The 8,809-nt window shown below is 42.9% G+C and overlaps 1 long non-coding RNA gene across 1 annotated transcript; it reads left to right on the forward strand.

The window, feature by feature from the left end:
* Window positions 1-6,744: 6,744 nt before the first annotated feature.
* LOC139579145 (uncharacterized) lies at window positions 6,745-8,530 on the forward strand. The gene is made up of 3 exons (XR_011675682.1): window positions 6,745-7,344; window positions 7,446-7,529; window positions 7,756-8,530. It is a non-coding gene; the product is annotated as an uncharacterized lncRNA (long non-coding RNA).
* The last annotated feature ends 279 nt before the right edge of the window (window positions 8,531-8,809 follow it).

Below are 8,809 nucleotides of genomic sequence, written 5' to 3' on the forward strand. Positions count from 1 at the left end.
CACAATGGCTGTCAATGTGGCGGTGGTAGGTAAGGTAATTACAGCAGTATTTATTTTCTCCTGCGATCTCTCCTCCCCTTCCCCCGCCCCACCAGATTGCGAGGCCGAGGCGAGCCTCTAGCAGTGCAGTGCTGAAGGTGTGTTGTGCTGCTATGCCCTCTGGCTTGGCTGCCAGCTTATTCCCACTGATCTGAGCCAGAAGGCAGACTGCCGAGGAATACCGATCACCTTGCCCAGACCCAATCCTTTGAGCTTGACTCTGGCATCTTTCCCTTCTGTCTGTTTCCTCCTCGGCTCCTCTCTTCCTCTTCTGAAGTTGACAACAAAGACATCCTCGGGGTCCCTCTTGATGTAAGACCCGCTCTTGATCTTCTTCTCCCTATGTTTTTGTACCTTATAGTTGCACTACTTTCATATTCCGCTAGCACAATATTTACACACCAGAAGACAGACAGGGTGAATCTTTCATGCGAGAGCTCAGACCTGGACGAAGAGCTCTGGTTAATCTCCTGGAAGACCCTCTGATCACCTGGTCATGTTGGAGAGAGGGAGGGATGGACAGAGAGATGGAGGGATAGACGAGGAGGAAAATGACAGAGCCGGCCATTCGTTGGTCAAGGCCTCCCATCATGAGAGAGAGAGAGAGAGAGAGAGAGAGAGAGAGAGAGAGAGAGAGAGAGACAGAGAGAGAGAGAGAGACAGAGAGAGAGAGAGAGACAGAGACAGAGAGAGAGAGAGAGCAAGAGAGACAGAGAGAGGGAGAGAGAGAGAGAGAGAGAGGGCTGGAGAGAGTGAGAGAAAGGGTGGGAGAGAGAGAGAAAGAGAGAGAGAGAGAGAGAGGGAGGGAGGGAGAGTTGATCAAATCGCCCCTCTCTCATATCCAACATTGCCCAACCTGATGATCCAATATTAAACCCCCATCTTGTTAGAAACAGAGCCAGGTGAAAAAGGGACTGGCTGCCCCCTTCTAATAAATCCCAAACCCCTCGAACTTTTCATCATCTGCAGTCCAGGTCTTCTACAGTACCAGTACCACAACTACCACTAGCTCAACGTCTACTGAACCAACCAGCACGACCCCCAACACCCCTACCCCCACCTCCCTCTATCCCTCCCTCCTATTCCCCTCCTCCCCTCTTCCACAAGGAGAAGTCTCTAGTGAGCTAATTAGCGTTGGAACGGAGTCCAGAACAGAAAGCGGGAAGGAGGAGAGGGAGAGATTGACGCGTCACGTTAGCTTTAGCGGTCAGGCTACTGACAGAGGGTGACGGTGAGCTGGGGCTAACCGCCGGCTCCTCACAACTGACAGGGACAATAAAGGGAGCCTGGAAGTGTGTGTTTGTGTGACAGCTAGACTTCTTCTAGAGGGGAGTCTGGAGGGCTAGGCAGCCCCTTACTCCCTAACAGTCAGTGGCAGCTCCAAGCTTCCTCCAGGATTTTAGACGGATGGAAGAACCACACAGCGTTGACGCTACCACCTGAGGCCTTCTGAGTGGAGGAAAGTGGAGATACTGACCTGACCATCAGTAGAGGAGTGGTACAGTTCACTCATCTAGCAGACACTCTTATCCAGAGCGACTTACAGGAGCAATTAGGGTTAAGTGCCTTGCTCAAAGGGCACATCGGCAGGTGTTTTACCTGGTCGGCTCAGGGATTCGGACCAGCGACCTTTCCATTACTGGCCCAATGTAGAGGAGGGTTTCCTATACAGTCTGAGGCACCTGTTTCACATCACAAGCCAAAGAAAAGGGCTGAGCGTCTACTGAAATCTTGTTGAAGGATGCGTCCCCTTTAACTCTGTAACAGAGCAGCTGAAAGTTCTTCATTGCTATTTCCAAAGCGCTCTACCATCGTTACAGACAAAGAGTAACTCCCTTCATGCAAGTATGTATGCATGGAGAGAGCGATATAGCTGGAGAAGCCGGAATGATAAAAAACACACACATACACTATTTCTCCAAGGGATCAGGCAGAACTGAAGGATGGTCCACCAAACCTCTGCTCTAGCACAAGCATGAAGGAAAGGTCAGGAGGAAGGGCAGCCATTACTCTTTTATAAACTTCACTTATTTATTTGGTCAAGTAAACCAATCAAAACGGCTGGATGAGAAGTAGCGGCTGGGCCCACAAAGCAAACAGGGATAATTAGCAACACAGGAAGTGGTATCTCCTTGTGTACTTGTTCTGCCGCTCCACCCTACCCCACTCTTCCCAACTCACTTTTTATATGTGGGGAAGGTGTAGAGCTACATATTTGATGTAGTTGCCCGTGCCTCTGTGAAGCTCAAACACAGAGCGAGCTTTGTAGCGCTGGTTACTGGTGGGGATCTTTTTTGTTGTTGGTGTACTGTTGATCCGAATGGACGGGGCAGACACATCGGAATGGAATGCAGAATTTACTGAAGTCAAAGAACTAGGGAAGATTGCGCCAATGCTGCATTTGCATATGGTTGTGTCTTGTAGTGTTCAGGCCAATGATTAAAATACAAAGGCCATTAGATTGATTTAGTTTGGTGTAGAGATTGAGTCTACAGTAATTGATGGTGATATGCAGTATCAGCAGTTTGAATTGCCATCTAAAAGCACAGTCTGCTACTTATCAAAGTGGATCTCTCAATGTCTCACGATGATCCCCAATCTTAATTACGTTGCTAACTCAGGAGACAAACAGTTTCCCACATATCACCCTGTTTACATGGGCCTAATTACAGTGCATTATACACAGTGTTTTAGTCCTGGTATAAACCGTAGCCATCTCTCCAGGGATCTGTTGAAGTGTCTCCAGTGTAATCCTCTATCCTCTCTCTATCTCTCTATCGTCTCCTCCTCTCTTTCCCCTAAAAGATTGTAATCACTGTACTGTACATACACATTAGGGTACTAATGGGTTCTAGTGCCAGTGAGACTGAAGAGCTAGCTAGCTAATTAGTTAAAATAGCACAGTATCCGTCCAAATATTTGACTTGCAATGACACTCTCCTGTTATTGGAGGCAAAGTAGACAGCTGTAGCTATAGACACTGAGTTTCAAGTTGCGGAGATGCTTAGTGTATTTTTCTACATTGAATATTGTGCAATGGCGGTGGGATCTAGGCCAATACACAAGTTCTACGCAATGCATAGCGTAGTAAGCTAGCCAACAGAGCTACATGAGCTAAATAGGACTGCAGGTAGCCTAGCGGTGAAGAGGGTCGGGCCAGGAACCACAAGGTCACTGGTTCGAATCCCTGAGCCGACTAGATGAAAAACACTTAACCCTTACTGCTCCTGTAAGTCGTTCTGGATAAGAGTGTCTGCTAAATGTATATGTTATACGGTGCTCTTTGTAATTATTGGGACAGTGAAGCATTTTTTCTTATTTTGCCTCTGTACTCCAGCACTTTGGATTTGAAATTATACAATGACTACACTTTTACATTAATGTGGATGCTACCATGATTACAGATAGTCCTGAATTAATCGTGAATAATGATGAGTGAGAAAGTTACAGACGCACAAATATCACCCCCCCCCCCCAAAAACAAAAAATGTGCTAACCACCCCTGTTATTGTAATCATGAGAGGTTAACATGTCTTGGGGAATGCTATTTCTGCGTCTGTAAAATTCTGACTCATCATTATTCACGATTCATTCGTGGCCAGTGATTGGGTCTCAATGTAGGCAGGAGCCTCTATGAGTTAGTGATTGCTGTTTAACAGTCTGATGGCCTTGAAATAGAGACTGAAAAACAGCTTTTATCTCAAGGTCATCAGACTGCTAAACAGCAATCACTAACTCAGAGAGGCTGCTGCCTATATTGAGACCCAATCACTGGTCACTTTAATAAATGAATCACTAGTCTCTTTAAACAATGCCCCTTTAAACAATGCCACTTTAATACTCTTTACATATCTTACATTACTCATATCATATGTATATACTGTATTTTATGCCATCTATTGCACCTTGCCTATGCCGCTCGGCCATCGCTCATCCGTATATTTATATGTACATATTCTCATTCACCCCTTTAGATGTCTGTGTGTTAGGTAGTTGTTGGGGAATTGTTAGATTACTTGTTAGATATTACTGCACTGTCGGAACTAGAAGCACAAGCATTTTTCTACACTCGCATTAACATCTGCTAATCATGTGTATGTGACCAATAATATTTGATTTGATTTGATTCAGGACTATCCGTAATCATGGTAGCATCCACATTAATGTTGAAGTGTTTCGAAACATATTATATTCTTATTTACAGTAAAAGTGACTCCAAAATGACACAATTCATAATTTACCATTAATTTATTTTGGGCACAAAATAATCTGAAACACAACTACAAAACAGCAAATGCATCCAACAGGTTTGTAGTCACAAGTTTGATGTAATCATTGCGTGCTAGGAATTTGGGACCAAACACTTAACCTTTGACTACTTTTATACACATATAAGTGAATTTCTCCCAGTACTTTTGGTCCCCTAAAATGGGGGGACTATGTACAAAAAGTGCTGTAATTTCTAAATGGTTCACCTGATATGGTTGAAATACCAGGGGCGCAAATACCAGGGGCGCAAACCAGGGGCCCCCACATTCTGAAATTGCATTTGTGTCCCCCCCCAGTTTTATCATTGGAATATGGTACAAAATGAGGCAACAGTGTGGACCATGAGGACGCCTCCCAGCGGTCAAATAATATATATATGATGTCCCCCCCACTTCTAAAACCAAAGTAGCGCCCCTGGAAAATACCCTCAAATTAAAGCTGACAGTCTGCACTTTAACCTCATAGTCATTGTATCATTCCAAATCCAAAGTGCTGGGGTACAGAGCCAAAACAACCAAAAATGTGTCACTGTCCCAGTAATTACGGAGGGCACTGTATAACCACATTTAGCTCTGTTGGCTAGCTTACTACGCTATGCATTGCATATAACTTGTTTATAGGCCTAGATCCCACTGCCATTGTAAAATATCAAATGTAGCAAAATACACTGAACATTTCCGCAACTTGAAACTCAGTGTCTATAGCTACAGCTGTCTACTTTGCCTCCAATAACAGGGCAGTGTCATTGCAAGTCAAATATTCTGACGGATACTGTGCTATTTTAACTATAAGGTGACGAATGTGTCCGATTCCGTCTCTATCCCGGTTAGTGTATGGTCTCTACATGTTTTAATCCAGTATTCTCATATAGTGAGCGTTAATGTCGTCGGAGTGATAATAAATATCGAATGTGAGCCCTTCTCTTTTTCCTGGCACACTTGTCACTGGCGCTGTCTTGGTAAAAATGACCCTTCTTATTAAATAATTCACTCTTTTATCAATAAACCTCACTGTTGCTGTATAATTAAATCCTTACGTTCAATCATAACCTATTTCTTTATTTATAAGTCATGTCATTATCTCTCTCCTTGTAATGTGGATCCTTTCGAAGCGGCTATCTTTCCACGTCTGTCTCAGTACATAATTGTACTCTTTCTATACAGGCCAATAGAAGTAGTAGAACTGCTCATTGATCAGCTTTCTCCTCTCACCACAGCATTTGCTGTCATTGTCATTTTTCCTCCAGAATGTTCTTAATTAAAAATGCAGAATTTGTTTCATCACATATTGAAGGATCAATGTTGTATAATGTATCATTTCCCTCGTCTTCAATACACATTATAATAGTTTTTTTTTGTGGAAGGATCTAACCCCTTTCTCATAGCAAAACCCCCAAAATTGCCACAGTATTTCTGAAATTCTAACATGTTGCATGTGTTGTTGTCCCAGAGTGGTGATGTTTAATCTTTTCTAATAATGATAATAATGCCTCTATATAACAACCTCCGGGCGCTCCAACGGCATCGGCTGCTGGTCTATTGATTAGCTAGACAGAGTCACGGTTGGCCTCTCCTGTGTACTGGAGGCCAATTGAAAGGATCGGTAGTCTATTTATCTCTGCTCAGATTATAATGAACACGTTTAATACCTCCGAGGGTAGGAACAGAACACAAGCCACATCTGAAACAGCAATAGGAAAACCTGATAAGCAAGGAAACCTATGGTATATCGGTCCATTTCGCTATCTGACGATAGTTTATTATCCTAAGTAGGAGAAAGGAGTGTGTTTCTGTTCCTGTGTATTAGAATGTTGATCCATCCGGGGAATGGGTGTTTTCCTGCTTTTGTGTTTTCATTCTTGGTTGGAACAGTTGGCTGTGTTTGTATACCTCTGGGTGCCATGAATTATTGAAACTCTTTTAATGACAGCACAAGTCCCAGATAAAACTGTGACCCTGTAGACATTGATCTCTGTAGACGGCCCAATAAACTCATTTGGACGCCTCTTGATACGGCTAAAGGAAGGCTTATATTCAAACGGCTATCGACCGCAAGCCAATTATTCTGTTTTGTTTTTCATTATTTGACTCGGATGGATTGATTTCATGCCAGTGGTTTGAGCATAGGCGGAAATCCCAGGGGGGACGGGGGACACACGACCCCCCCATCCTGGGGAAAATATGATTTGTCCCCCCAATATATCACTGTAAACATAACTATGTAATTTCAATAATATTAATAATACGCAATGAAAGCACTTGTGCTGATTATAGACACTTAATAGCGCGTTTTTAAATTTCACAAGATTGCGACCCCCCCGCCCTTTGCCTCACAATGATTTGATCCACTGCCAGTTCTTTAGCTTGCAAGGTAATAGAGGGCTCGTATCTACTGTCCGAAAGGCACTCAATGTACGTAACTGACGTGAGGTAATCCAGTCAATCGCGCCTTAGCAATGTATATATTTTTTTAATGTTGCAGGGTTCACACACTAGCTGAATTTGCAGAGCTAGCGCGCAAACTAAAGCAAACATTAACTATCAAGCTAGCTAGTACCTATTCCATTTATGTGGCGTCGTCAAAGATGGAATATTTGCTATCGTCAGTTTATTCCAAGATTAGCATGCAGCTGTAGTGCTTCAAAGTCCCTGTGATAAGGTTAGCGATAAACTGAAGTCCAAACTGAACAGAACTACACTCTCTTATACCGTTGTCTTAAATATATTTAATGGTCTCGTTGCAAAAGCTAAATTGTCGCTAGTGAATTTTTTATTTTTTTCACCTTTAACCAGGTAGCAAAGATTATAGCAAACACCACAGAAACGGAATTGGTGCTCGCTAGCTTTGCAAATTCAGCTATTGTTGGAAGCCTGCCAATATGAAACAAACTATGTTAAAATTTCAAAACGTTGCAGCATGTGTTGTGTAAATGTGTGTGTGCAGCTAGACCGGTCAGCCAGCCAGCCAGGTAGAAAAATGTCAGAAAAAAGTAAAAAGACGGACATCAGAGTATTTTTCAGTACACCAAAACGCAAAGTAAGAACTCTAGTAGCCTAATATCTCAAAGACCAGTTGATAAAATGTTCATAAGAAAGAAGTGAAATGCTAATGGAAATATTTCACAATGATGTCATTAGGCAGAGCAGGCAACAGATGGCACACAGACAGCAGAGCTGGGGACAGATATGCAGGGACAGACTGGCAGAGACAGGGAGTCTCAGGTAAGTTTGTTGAGTCTTTGTTTGGCAACATTATGAAAGGTTCTCAATTTTTTTGATTTGTAAAATAGGGACATAATTGGAAAATGCCATGAATACCCCCACTCTCAATTTAAACTGGTGACTGAACCAAGATTTGTTTAAGGCAATGGTATTGCTGTTGTGATTAATTGTGTAGTTTTGGGTACCGGTAGTTAGGAGTACAGCAAACACCTTATTTCTTTTCTAGGAGACAGACTGTGAGTCAGTGAGGGTGGTGAAAGGGAAAGAGCCAGGGAGAGAGACTTCAGAGGACAGTGTCACAGCCACGGCAGGACCAGGTGTCACCCTTGTTGCCAGCAGCACCAGTATAGGGGACAGTGGCACAGCATCGTCCAGTTACCTCAGTGATGACACAAAACCATATCAGCCACACCCACAATTTATAGAACCGCAAACTCTTGCAAACAGAGTGTTGACGTTTCAAGAGAGAGGAACACTGCACTGATAAGGAACATTGCTATAACTATTATTAGTAGTAGTATTATAATGATTTAAACAAGTTGGGACAACCCTTCAGTTAACTACTGTACCTAACAATTATCCAGTAGTAGTGATTATGGTCCCTCAATATACATTTAACATATTACAACATAGTCTATGTGTTACAGCACTACTTTTGGTGTCCCCCTCAGGAATTGCTCCTGAGAAAATTTCATGTAATTGTCCCCTCCAAGGTTGATGTCAGATTTTCGCCCCTGGGTTTGAGGATCACGAATGTATGCTATTTACCTCAATGACTATTGTTGTGTTACAGTTCATTACAGTACCTCACAGGTAGGACCAGGGCTTTTCTCAGGCCGGTCTCAATGTGAGCCACTTCCTCCTATACCAACAACACTGTTCTACAGATGTAAGATCTAAATTTGTTTAGATCAGTTTCACACAGCAGGAAAATTACAATATCCTGCTGCAACAGGAAATGTGAATTATTATGTGGATTATAATTAATGGACATTTTTGTAGGGGTTGGTACATTTTTCATTAGGGCAAATCAAGTTTGAATACTCTACAAGTTTGCATTTCCTCCTGCGGCGCAGGAAAATTCTCTGTGACAACAGAGTGATCAAATTATGAGAGCACACCTGTGTAGCCTGGTTAACCAGACTGAACACTGCACTCACCAAGTGAAACAATGAGTGTAGCCGCAGCATTCGGTCAGGTTTAACCCAGCTACCTGTTGTCTCAACCCCAAAGATATCTACTCCATAGATAGGCAGCTGTACAACTAAATGCATTTGTGT

Source organism: Salvelinus alpinus, chromosome 6, assembly GCF_045679555.1.
Source record: "Salvelinus alpinus chromosome 6, SLU_Salpinus.1, whole genome shotgun sequence".
NCBI classification, from domain to species: Eukaryota; Metazoa; Chordata; class Actinopteri; order Salmoniformes; family Salmonidae; genus Salvelinus; species Salvelinus alpinus.